At 40.7% G+C, this 8,528-nt stretch overlaps 1 pseudogene; it reads right to left on the reverse strand.

Moving 5' to 3' along the window:
* Positions 1–3,528: 3,528 nt before the first annotated feature.
* Positions 3,529–7,382, reverse strand: LOC110196403 (plasma membrane calcium-transporting ATPase 1 pseudogene; annotated as a pseudogene).
* Between the last annotated feature and the right edge of the window lie 1,146 nt (positions 7,383–8,528).

The following is an 8,528-nucleotide window of genomic DNA, read 5'->3' on the forward strand; positions in this document are numbered from 1 at the left end:
AGTCACCCAGCTCACAATCTAATCTAGGTGTCATTCTTGACACCTCTCTCTCTCTCTCTCTCTCTCTTTCCTCTATCTCTCCCTCTGTTTCTCCTCTCCTCTCTCTCTCTCTCTCTCTCTCTCTCTCTCTCTCTCTCTCTCTCTCTCTCTCTCTCTCTCTCTTTTTCCCATATCCAATCTGTTGTCAAATCCTGTCAATTCTACCTTCATGACATCTCTCGTAAAGGCTCCGCTTTCTCCTCTGACAATGCTACCACTCTCATCACTTCCAGGTAGTAGCCTTCTTTCTGACTGGTCTCCCTGCTTTAGGTCTCCCCCTACTCCAATCCATCAAATTGATCCTCCTGAAGCTCAGGTCTGATCATGTCACACACACTCCCCACCCCATTTTAAAAAATCTCCAGCAGTTCCCTATTATCTTCAGGATCAAATATAAAATCCTCCATTTGGCTTTTGAAGTCCTTCAGAATTCTCTTTGAATTCTCTCCCTACTCACCTCCATCTCTTGGCTTCCCTTTCCTTCAAGTCTTGGCTAAATCGCATCTTCTTTAAGCCTTTCTCAATCCTCCTTAATGTTAGTGCTTTCTCAGTTGATTATCTCCAATTAGATAGTTTTTACAAAGTTGTTTGGATATTGTCTCCACTATTAGACTGCGTCCTTGTCTTTTTTAGTATTCCCAGAGTTCAACACAGTACCGATTCACTGCCCTAGTTGGAATGCAAATTTGGAAGCCCAAAGAGTCCCATCTCACCTCCAGCTCCTATAAAGATGATCCTTTAATACAGCTTCTTTGAACATGTAAGTCACGCATAGGTTTCCTTTTCCCCTCCCTAGTGTAGACACTTGGCTTATCACATAGTCACCCACCTGGAGAGGTCTTTGTTGCCAAATAAGGAATAAAAATGGGCAAGAAAAACTAATCAAATCTCCTAATTTTTTAAAAACCCCTTAAAATTCATGGAGCACTCATTCAAATTGCTACAATGAGTAGCCCTGATGTAAAGTCATAATCTGGGCAATGATAAATTTTCATCTATTTTGCTTTTCTAGTTTGGATTGTTAGGTAAATCTCTTTCAAATAATCATGGGTCTCATTGAGGAATTCTTGCAATGTTCTGGAGCTTGATGCAATCAGCCCAATATTATCTACAGGCTGAAGCATCTGGAGAATGTTTCCACCTATTTGGAACTCACTTTTATTTGTACTCTGCCCTGGGGGTCATCTATAACAGTGACATGATCCTTCGGCTTGTATCTAATTCTTTATTTTATGCTTCTCTTGGTATTAAAATTTAGTAAATAGCTTTAAAAAGGTGTCTATTGTAACATCTATAACCATGATGCTACTTTCCTCTTAAGTCAGGAGACTAAGTTCCATTTAACATATACATAGCTGGGCCAATTGCCTCCAGAAGGAAGACAAATATAACGGTATAGATCACTGATACAATTCCCTTCATTTCCATACGTTCTGGTTAAGATTCCCAAGGAAAGCCACATAATCCTTTGTGGCTCCCCTTAGGTTTCCTTTTGGAAACTGCCTTTTAGTCATAACTCCCCTCCTAGCCCCTCAAGATTCCTGGGCTTTTTTTTAAACTGGTCTCATAACATTCCTTTCCCTGGCATCTCAGCTAATGCATACATTATAATTAGTACTAGTCTGTTAGCATTCAGACAAATGATCATTTATAACCAACAAACATAGAGATCCATTGTCAGAACGGTATTTTATCATTTTTATTTTGTCATTTGATTTCTTCCCCATAAACTAATTGTTAATGACAATTTAATATACCATCATCATAATCATCATTAGCCTACTCCCTAGGAGAATCTGTTTATCTCAGCATTGTAGGAAAGTGGAAGAAGAATATATGATCTCTGCTGTTGACCTTATAGTCTAGTTGGAGGGAGAAGATTAACATTCACCTTAAGACTGTGCATATTTAAGTGGTGGTAGAAACTACAAACACAGTTGGAATTCAGAGAAAGGAGATCGGTGAGACCTGCCAAAAGTGATTTAATATCTAAAAACACTGTTTTTAGTCAATGCTCTGCCATGTTCAATTTTCACCAAAGCTTGTTGAAGACAGAAGACATGTCTTCTACTTTCTCTTAACCCCTTCAGGCATCTAGTCTAGCATTTATGCACATCACAGATGTCAGTCAGTCAGTCAATAAACATTTTTTCCCCAGAGGCAACTGGGATTAAGTGATTTGCCCAGGGTCACACTTAGTGTCTGAGGCCGGATTTGAACTCAGGTCCTCCTCATTCCAGGGCCAGTGCTCTACCCACTGCCACCTAGTTGCCTCACTCAATAAATATTTATTAAGCATTGCTTATGTGCCAGGCACTGTACTAAACATTAGGGATACAAAAAGAGGGAAAAGATAGTCCCTGCCCTCAAGGAGTTTACAATCTAATGTGTCTAAAAGATGCTTATTGATTAACTGGCTAACTGAATGAGGAGGGTTCAGGAGGTGACAACACCTTCACTGTGAAACAACAACTACTAGATCCAATTCTTAATTTTCTGACAAACCTTAGATATCTTTTTTTAAAAAAAAATGTAGAATCTTTTAAGCACTAATTTCAACTTCTAGAAGAAAAAAGTCAATACACAGGAATGTGAAAAGGGATGGATACATTCTTCATTCTTCCACCCACCACTCCTCACCCCAAACTAGAGCATAATTTCTGGAACTAAGTACCTTGACTATGCTATAGACTATCTTTTTTTAGCTAGGCAATGGGGTTAAGTGACTTGCCGGTCACACAGCTAGTAGTAAGTGTTATGTGTCTGTGGGCAGATTTGAACTCAGGTCCTCCTGAATCCAGGGCTGGTGCTCTATCCACTGCGCCACCAGCTGCCCCTTATGCTATAGACTATCAATGATATATGCAGGAAGGAAAAGAACATAAAAACTTTTAATATATCTTCCCTTTATTTGTATAAAAGGATCTACAGCCAAAATAAAGCAGAAGGTTGATGCATTTCCTTGTATTACATAGGCAAAGGTCAAAGCCTGGAGTTAGGAAGATCTGAGTCAAAATCCAGCCTCATACACTTATGAGCTGTGTGACCCTGAACAAGTCACCTAACCTCTGTTTGTCTCATCTGTAAAATGAGGATAATAATAGCATCTACCTTTTAGAGTTGTTGTGAGGATCAAATGAGATAATATTTGTAAAGTGCTTAGTATAGTGTCTGGAACCTACTAGGCATTTAATAAATGCTTATTCCTTTCTCCCTTCTCCTTCCTTTAACTTTCCAAATCTCTTTGGTGGTAGAGACCTTATCCATATTTCAGATATGCTGCAATACCTCAGCTCAATTTGTCATTTGGACCACTTAACAAAGACTGCAAAGGTTATTTGAATTTACTATTATTATCAATATCATTTTTGTGAGTTGACTTTAAGAAACAAATATAACTTAGTGGGCTAGTTAGTGAAAAACTAATGAAAAAGGCATTAACTTTAGATCACAACTGCTTGTATTTTCACAAAGCACTCATGTTGCCTACATTTCTGTAATAGCATTTATTCTTTTTATACAATATATAACAAGAAAGAAGTCAATACAGGTTCCAGGAAAACCCTCTACTCCTCTAAATGTAACAATATTTAAAGGTTGAGGTTTGCTGACTGAATTTTTGTTATTTGCAACAGAACAAGAATAGTTAGAATCTATACCTTCTCAACAGGCTTTTATCCTTTACAATACATGCAACCCAATCTTGTCATTAATGGCAAATATTAATGCACACATTTATTCTTTACCCATGAGACTTTTAAAAAAAGGGAAAAAGCAGAAAAATAAAAAAGTTATAAGTATTGCCTCTCAGTTGTTCCCTTAGATATTTCTTGTATTACCTCTCCATCTAATTCATGTTTCTAATTGTGTTCACATTGTCTATTTCCAAAAAAAAACATCCCTTAAGATGTTTCGTTTGCTTGTTTCTGCCAATGCAGATAATTTGGGCTTTACATTCACTGTAAAAACCTTATATCTGGGAAAGGATGAAGGAGTGAATTTGCAGTTTGGCTTAGCCAAAGGTATTGAAAATAAATAACAATATTGGGGGGGGAAAGAATCCTTGTCATGCCATTGGCTCTCATAGTCACTGGGTAATTTGGGACACACTCCTGTGAAAATAAGAATGATATGATTTTATCAGTCTTTTCTGATTCTGGATTCTGCTTGGGTTCTGAACCCACAATAGGTCCTCAGTGGTTGATGCTATATGGCATATAGTATCAACCCTTTCTTCTAATCTCCCACCCATCAACCTTATAAGAGGTTCCACATACTTGCTGGGAATTGTGGTTACAAACTGACCCCACACTAATACCCCTGCTCCTAGGAAAATGCACCACAGCCACAAGTCTGGACTAAGATTGGTGCAGCTGAAAACATTTCCGCCAAATTGAACAATGAGGAACTGTAAGGCAAATGTTCCCCCAACAATGGCGCAAAAGATATTATTGCTGAGGATTCCTTCAAAGACATTTCTCTCACCATGAACCTTTCGAGCATTAATTTCATTGAAAAGCTGCATCATAACAAAAGTGTTGAACACCATCGTATAGTGGGTGGAAGGAGACGCGTGGAGAAGAGCTTTTCTTCCACTCTCGAAATCAAACAGCTCTTCACCAACAAACATAAGAACAAAAGTGACTGTAAGCTGGTATGCTGCATGGCCCAAAATATACTTTACCATGGAAATGGAAAGGAGATGCTGTTTCCTTCCGTAAGATTTTCTCATCAGAAGTGCCTCAGTTGGCTTTTCAGTGACTAAGGCAAGAGAAGCAAATGCATCCATTATGAGGTTAATCCACAGCATCTGTACTACTTTAAGCGGTGAATCCTGCGTCACACATGCCCCTATAAACGTCACCACCGTTGCCACTACACTGACAGTCAGATGAAACTGGAGGAACTTGGAGATGTTGTCATAAATGTTCCTCCCCCACATAATTGCTTTCATAATGCTCGTGAAGCTGTCATCCATTAGAATGATGTCTGAAGCTTCTCTAGCAATATCTGTTCCGGCGATGCCCAGGGCAAACCCGATATCTGCTACTTTTAATGCTGGGCCATCATTAATACCATCACCTGTTACGACTACAATCTGCCTCACTCCCAAAATATCACTGTCAATTATACCTTTTATAAGCGTGTATTTGTCAGTGGGGGAACACCTTGCAAGCACACGAAGTCTAGGCCAAATCCTGTCTAAAAGCTTCTGTTCGACCTTCCCACGTCTGTCACATATTAGCCTGTTGAACTCTTGGCCTTCTAGACAAGAATAATTGTCACGGAGGTCCAAAATGCCACATTTGAATGCTATCGCCCGTGCAGTATTGAGGTTATCCCCAGTGACCATCCGGACAGTGATTCCAGCTCGCTGGCACTTCCTAATGGCACTCGGAATCTCAGGTCTAACAGGATCTTCGATACCTACAAGAGCAATGCAAGTAAGTTCTGTAAAGATATCCTCTTCTCTGTCCCAGTCTGGTTCTTTTTCCTGATCTGAGAACTCTCTGAAGGCCAGACAGACAGTCTGAAGTCCTTCAGAAGTCATTGGCTCAATGATATTTTGAACAATTTCTTTTTTTTGGGGTTCTGTCAATTCCACAGGCTCTCCCATTTTGTTCAGGATTTTACAACACTTTGCTAGGACTATTTCAGAAGGACCTTTACTAAACATCAGGAAACCCCCGGTGGGCAATTTTAATACAGTACTTGTGGATTTTCTGTCTGAGCTGAAGGTATACACTTTATACAAACTATGCTGTGGTATTCTGTTTCTTTCTGTTTCATAATCCAATTCCAGATGCAGGAGAAATCCCAATAAGGCACATTCGGCTTTATCGCCAATTTGTTGTACTGACTTCTTACCATCTTTGGGAAGAATTATATTGGAAGTATAAGAACAATTAACAGTGATACCTTTTAAAAGATACTCCCGGATAGCACCTGGGATAGAATTGGTTTTGGGGAGCTTTTGGTAATGAGTCTCACCAATATAAGCCTGGACCACAGTCATTCTGTTCATGGTCAGTGTTCCAGTTTTGTCTATGCAAATGGTTGTGGCATTTGCGATTGTCTCACAAGCATCCAAATGCCTTACTAAACTTTTGTCTTTCATCATTTTCTTTATGGAGTAAGCCAAAGACAGCGTAAGTACAAGGGGAAGACCTTCAGGTATAGTCACCACAAAGATTGTCATTCCAATAATGAAAAATTTAATAAAGTATTTGATATAAACTGAAGTACAACCATAAGTCCATTTTTGCCTCTCAGTCACAAAAGTATTAATTACAAAGTAGGTCACAAGAATAACTACTGTGATGGTGGCCATGAAAATACCACACTTCCCAATCAGGACTGCCAATTTTGTCAGTTTCTTTTGTAGCACTGGCTTTGCTTTGGAGGAGGAATGTTTTGGTTTTATTATGCTCTTGCCTTGACTTGCCCACTCTGAGACCTTTCTATGGTCTTCCAACCTTCCTTGCTGGGCACTGGCAGCAAGCAAGGTCAGGATGATCCCAGTTTGTGAGTTGGGTCCCACAGCAGTCACTAGGATTTTTCCCCAGCCCTCCATCACATAGGTCCCAGACAGAAGAATTGGATCAAGGTCCAGGGACTTCTTCACCATGTCCAACTCTCCAGTCAAGGAGCTCTCATTCATTTTTAAGTTCTGTGCCTGGAGCAGCACACCGTCCGCAGGCAGCAGGTCTCCATAGGACACTGGGACTACATCACCCACCACGATGTCCTTGACAGGTACCTCCAGGATCTGGCCGGCCCTCACTACCTTTCCTTTCTGATTTAGGGCCACTCGGTCCTGCAGATTCCTGAACTGCTTCTCCTTCTTCCAGTCAGTTAAGGCTGTGGTCAGCACCACCAAAGCCACTGACATCAGCAGGGCTGCTCCCTCCAGCCAGGGCACTGCCTTATCTTCCTTGTCGGAGCCCCCGCTGACATAGCAGCCTTTGGTGTCTCCGCTGACCTTGGGCTCATAGAAGGCCAGGGCCAGGGACGCAACAGCCGCCAACTCCAAGAAGATGAGCGTAGTGTCCTGCAGAGCGTCCCACACCAGCTCCAAGAAACATCTGCTCCGAGTTTTTGGCACCTCATTGGTGCCAAACTGCTCCCTCCTGCGGCTCAGCTCGCCTGGGTCCAAGGGGAGCCCGAGCTCGGGGTCCGTCTGCAGCAGCCGGCACAGCCCCGAAACGCCTCCGAAGTGCACCTCCAGCCAGTCCAACGCTTCCAAGCCCCGTAGTTGCATCAGCTGTTCCATGTCCTTTAAACTCTCCTGCAGCAGCGGCTCTCCAATATAGGAGAACCTTAAGGGAGTGTGTGGTGCCCGCGGCTGACGCGAGGGGGCCTCATTGGCTACCCCAGGTTTTGCCAAGTTCTGTCCCTCCAGCTTTGCTTGGATGCTTGACCTTGTGGAAGTGGAAACCACAACTTCTCTCCCTCGCCCTTCGCCAGTAGGACAGACATCTAGAACTCCAGGCGCAACCGCCAACCTGAGCCTCTGGACCCTTCCCAGTCCTACCCAGCCACGAGGCTCCCAGCACGAGCTTCTTTTGTCTCCTTTTAAACTTAAATACAAAGAGGGAAAAGAAAAAAAAAACATTGCCATGTATACAGCGGAACATGAGAGAGGATTCAATATGAAATATTAAGTTTCCATTTCAAGAAAACCTATATAATAATACTACACGTTGTTTTCAAAGCTGCCCTTCCTTCTAGGTTTTCTTTTGTTCTCTGCTGTGTACTTTTTTCTTTATTTTTTCCCCTCCTTCCCCCCACCCCTCCACGCCTAAAGAAGGACACAATTAAACACACACACATATTTACATACACGGATATCAAAACATACACACATATACACTAATACACTAATATGCTTATTTCCACTTGTCATCTGTTTCTCTGAAAGTGGATAGCATCTTCCTTCGGAAGTCCAAGTCTTTCCATGTTTTTCTAAATAAACCAGTTCATCATTTCCTACACCACAGTAATATTCCAACCCAATCATATCTTATCTGAGAGACTATGAAAAATCCCCCCCCCAATATTCTGCATTCTTTCTATTTTTGGCTGTATAGGTTTTATTTGTACAAGAAAATGTTTAATTCAAAATAATAAAAATTGTCCTTTTACACTTCAACAATGCTCTCATAGTTTAAGGTCTGATACTACTGAATCTGCTACCTTTACATCTTTTTTCCTCTGGTTTCTTTGAAGTTACCGACCTTTTGTTCTTTCCAAATGAACTTTGTTATTATTTTTTCTAACTCAGTAAGATAATTTTTTTTTAATAATTTTATTGGGATGGCATTGAAATAGATCAGTTAGGTAAAATTGTCATTAAAAAAATTATATTGGCTTTACTTGCCCATGAATGATAAATACTACTTCAATTATTTAGATCTAATTTTATTTGTATAAAAAGTGTTTTATATTTATGCTCATATAGTTCTTGTGTCTGTTTTGGCAGTATTTTA

This window comes from Phascolarctos cinereus, unplaced genomic scaffold, assembly GCF_003287225.1.
Source record: "Phascolarctos cinereus isolate Bilbo 61053 unplaced genomic scaffold, phaCin_HiC Scaffold_2;HRSCAF=192, whole genome shotgun sequence".
Classification (NCBI taxonomy): domain Eukaryota; kingdom Metazoa; phylum Chordata; class Mammalia; order Diprotodontia; family Phascolarctidae; genus Phascolarctos; species Phascolarctos cinereus.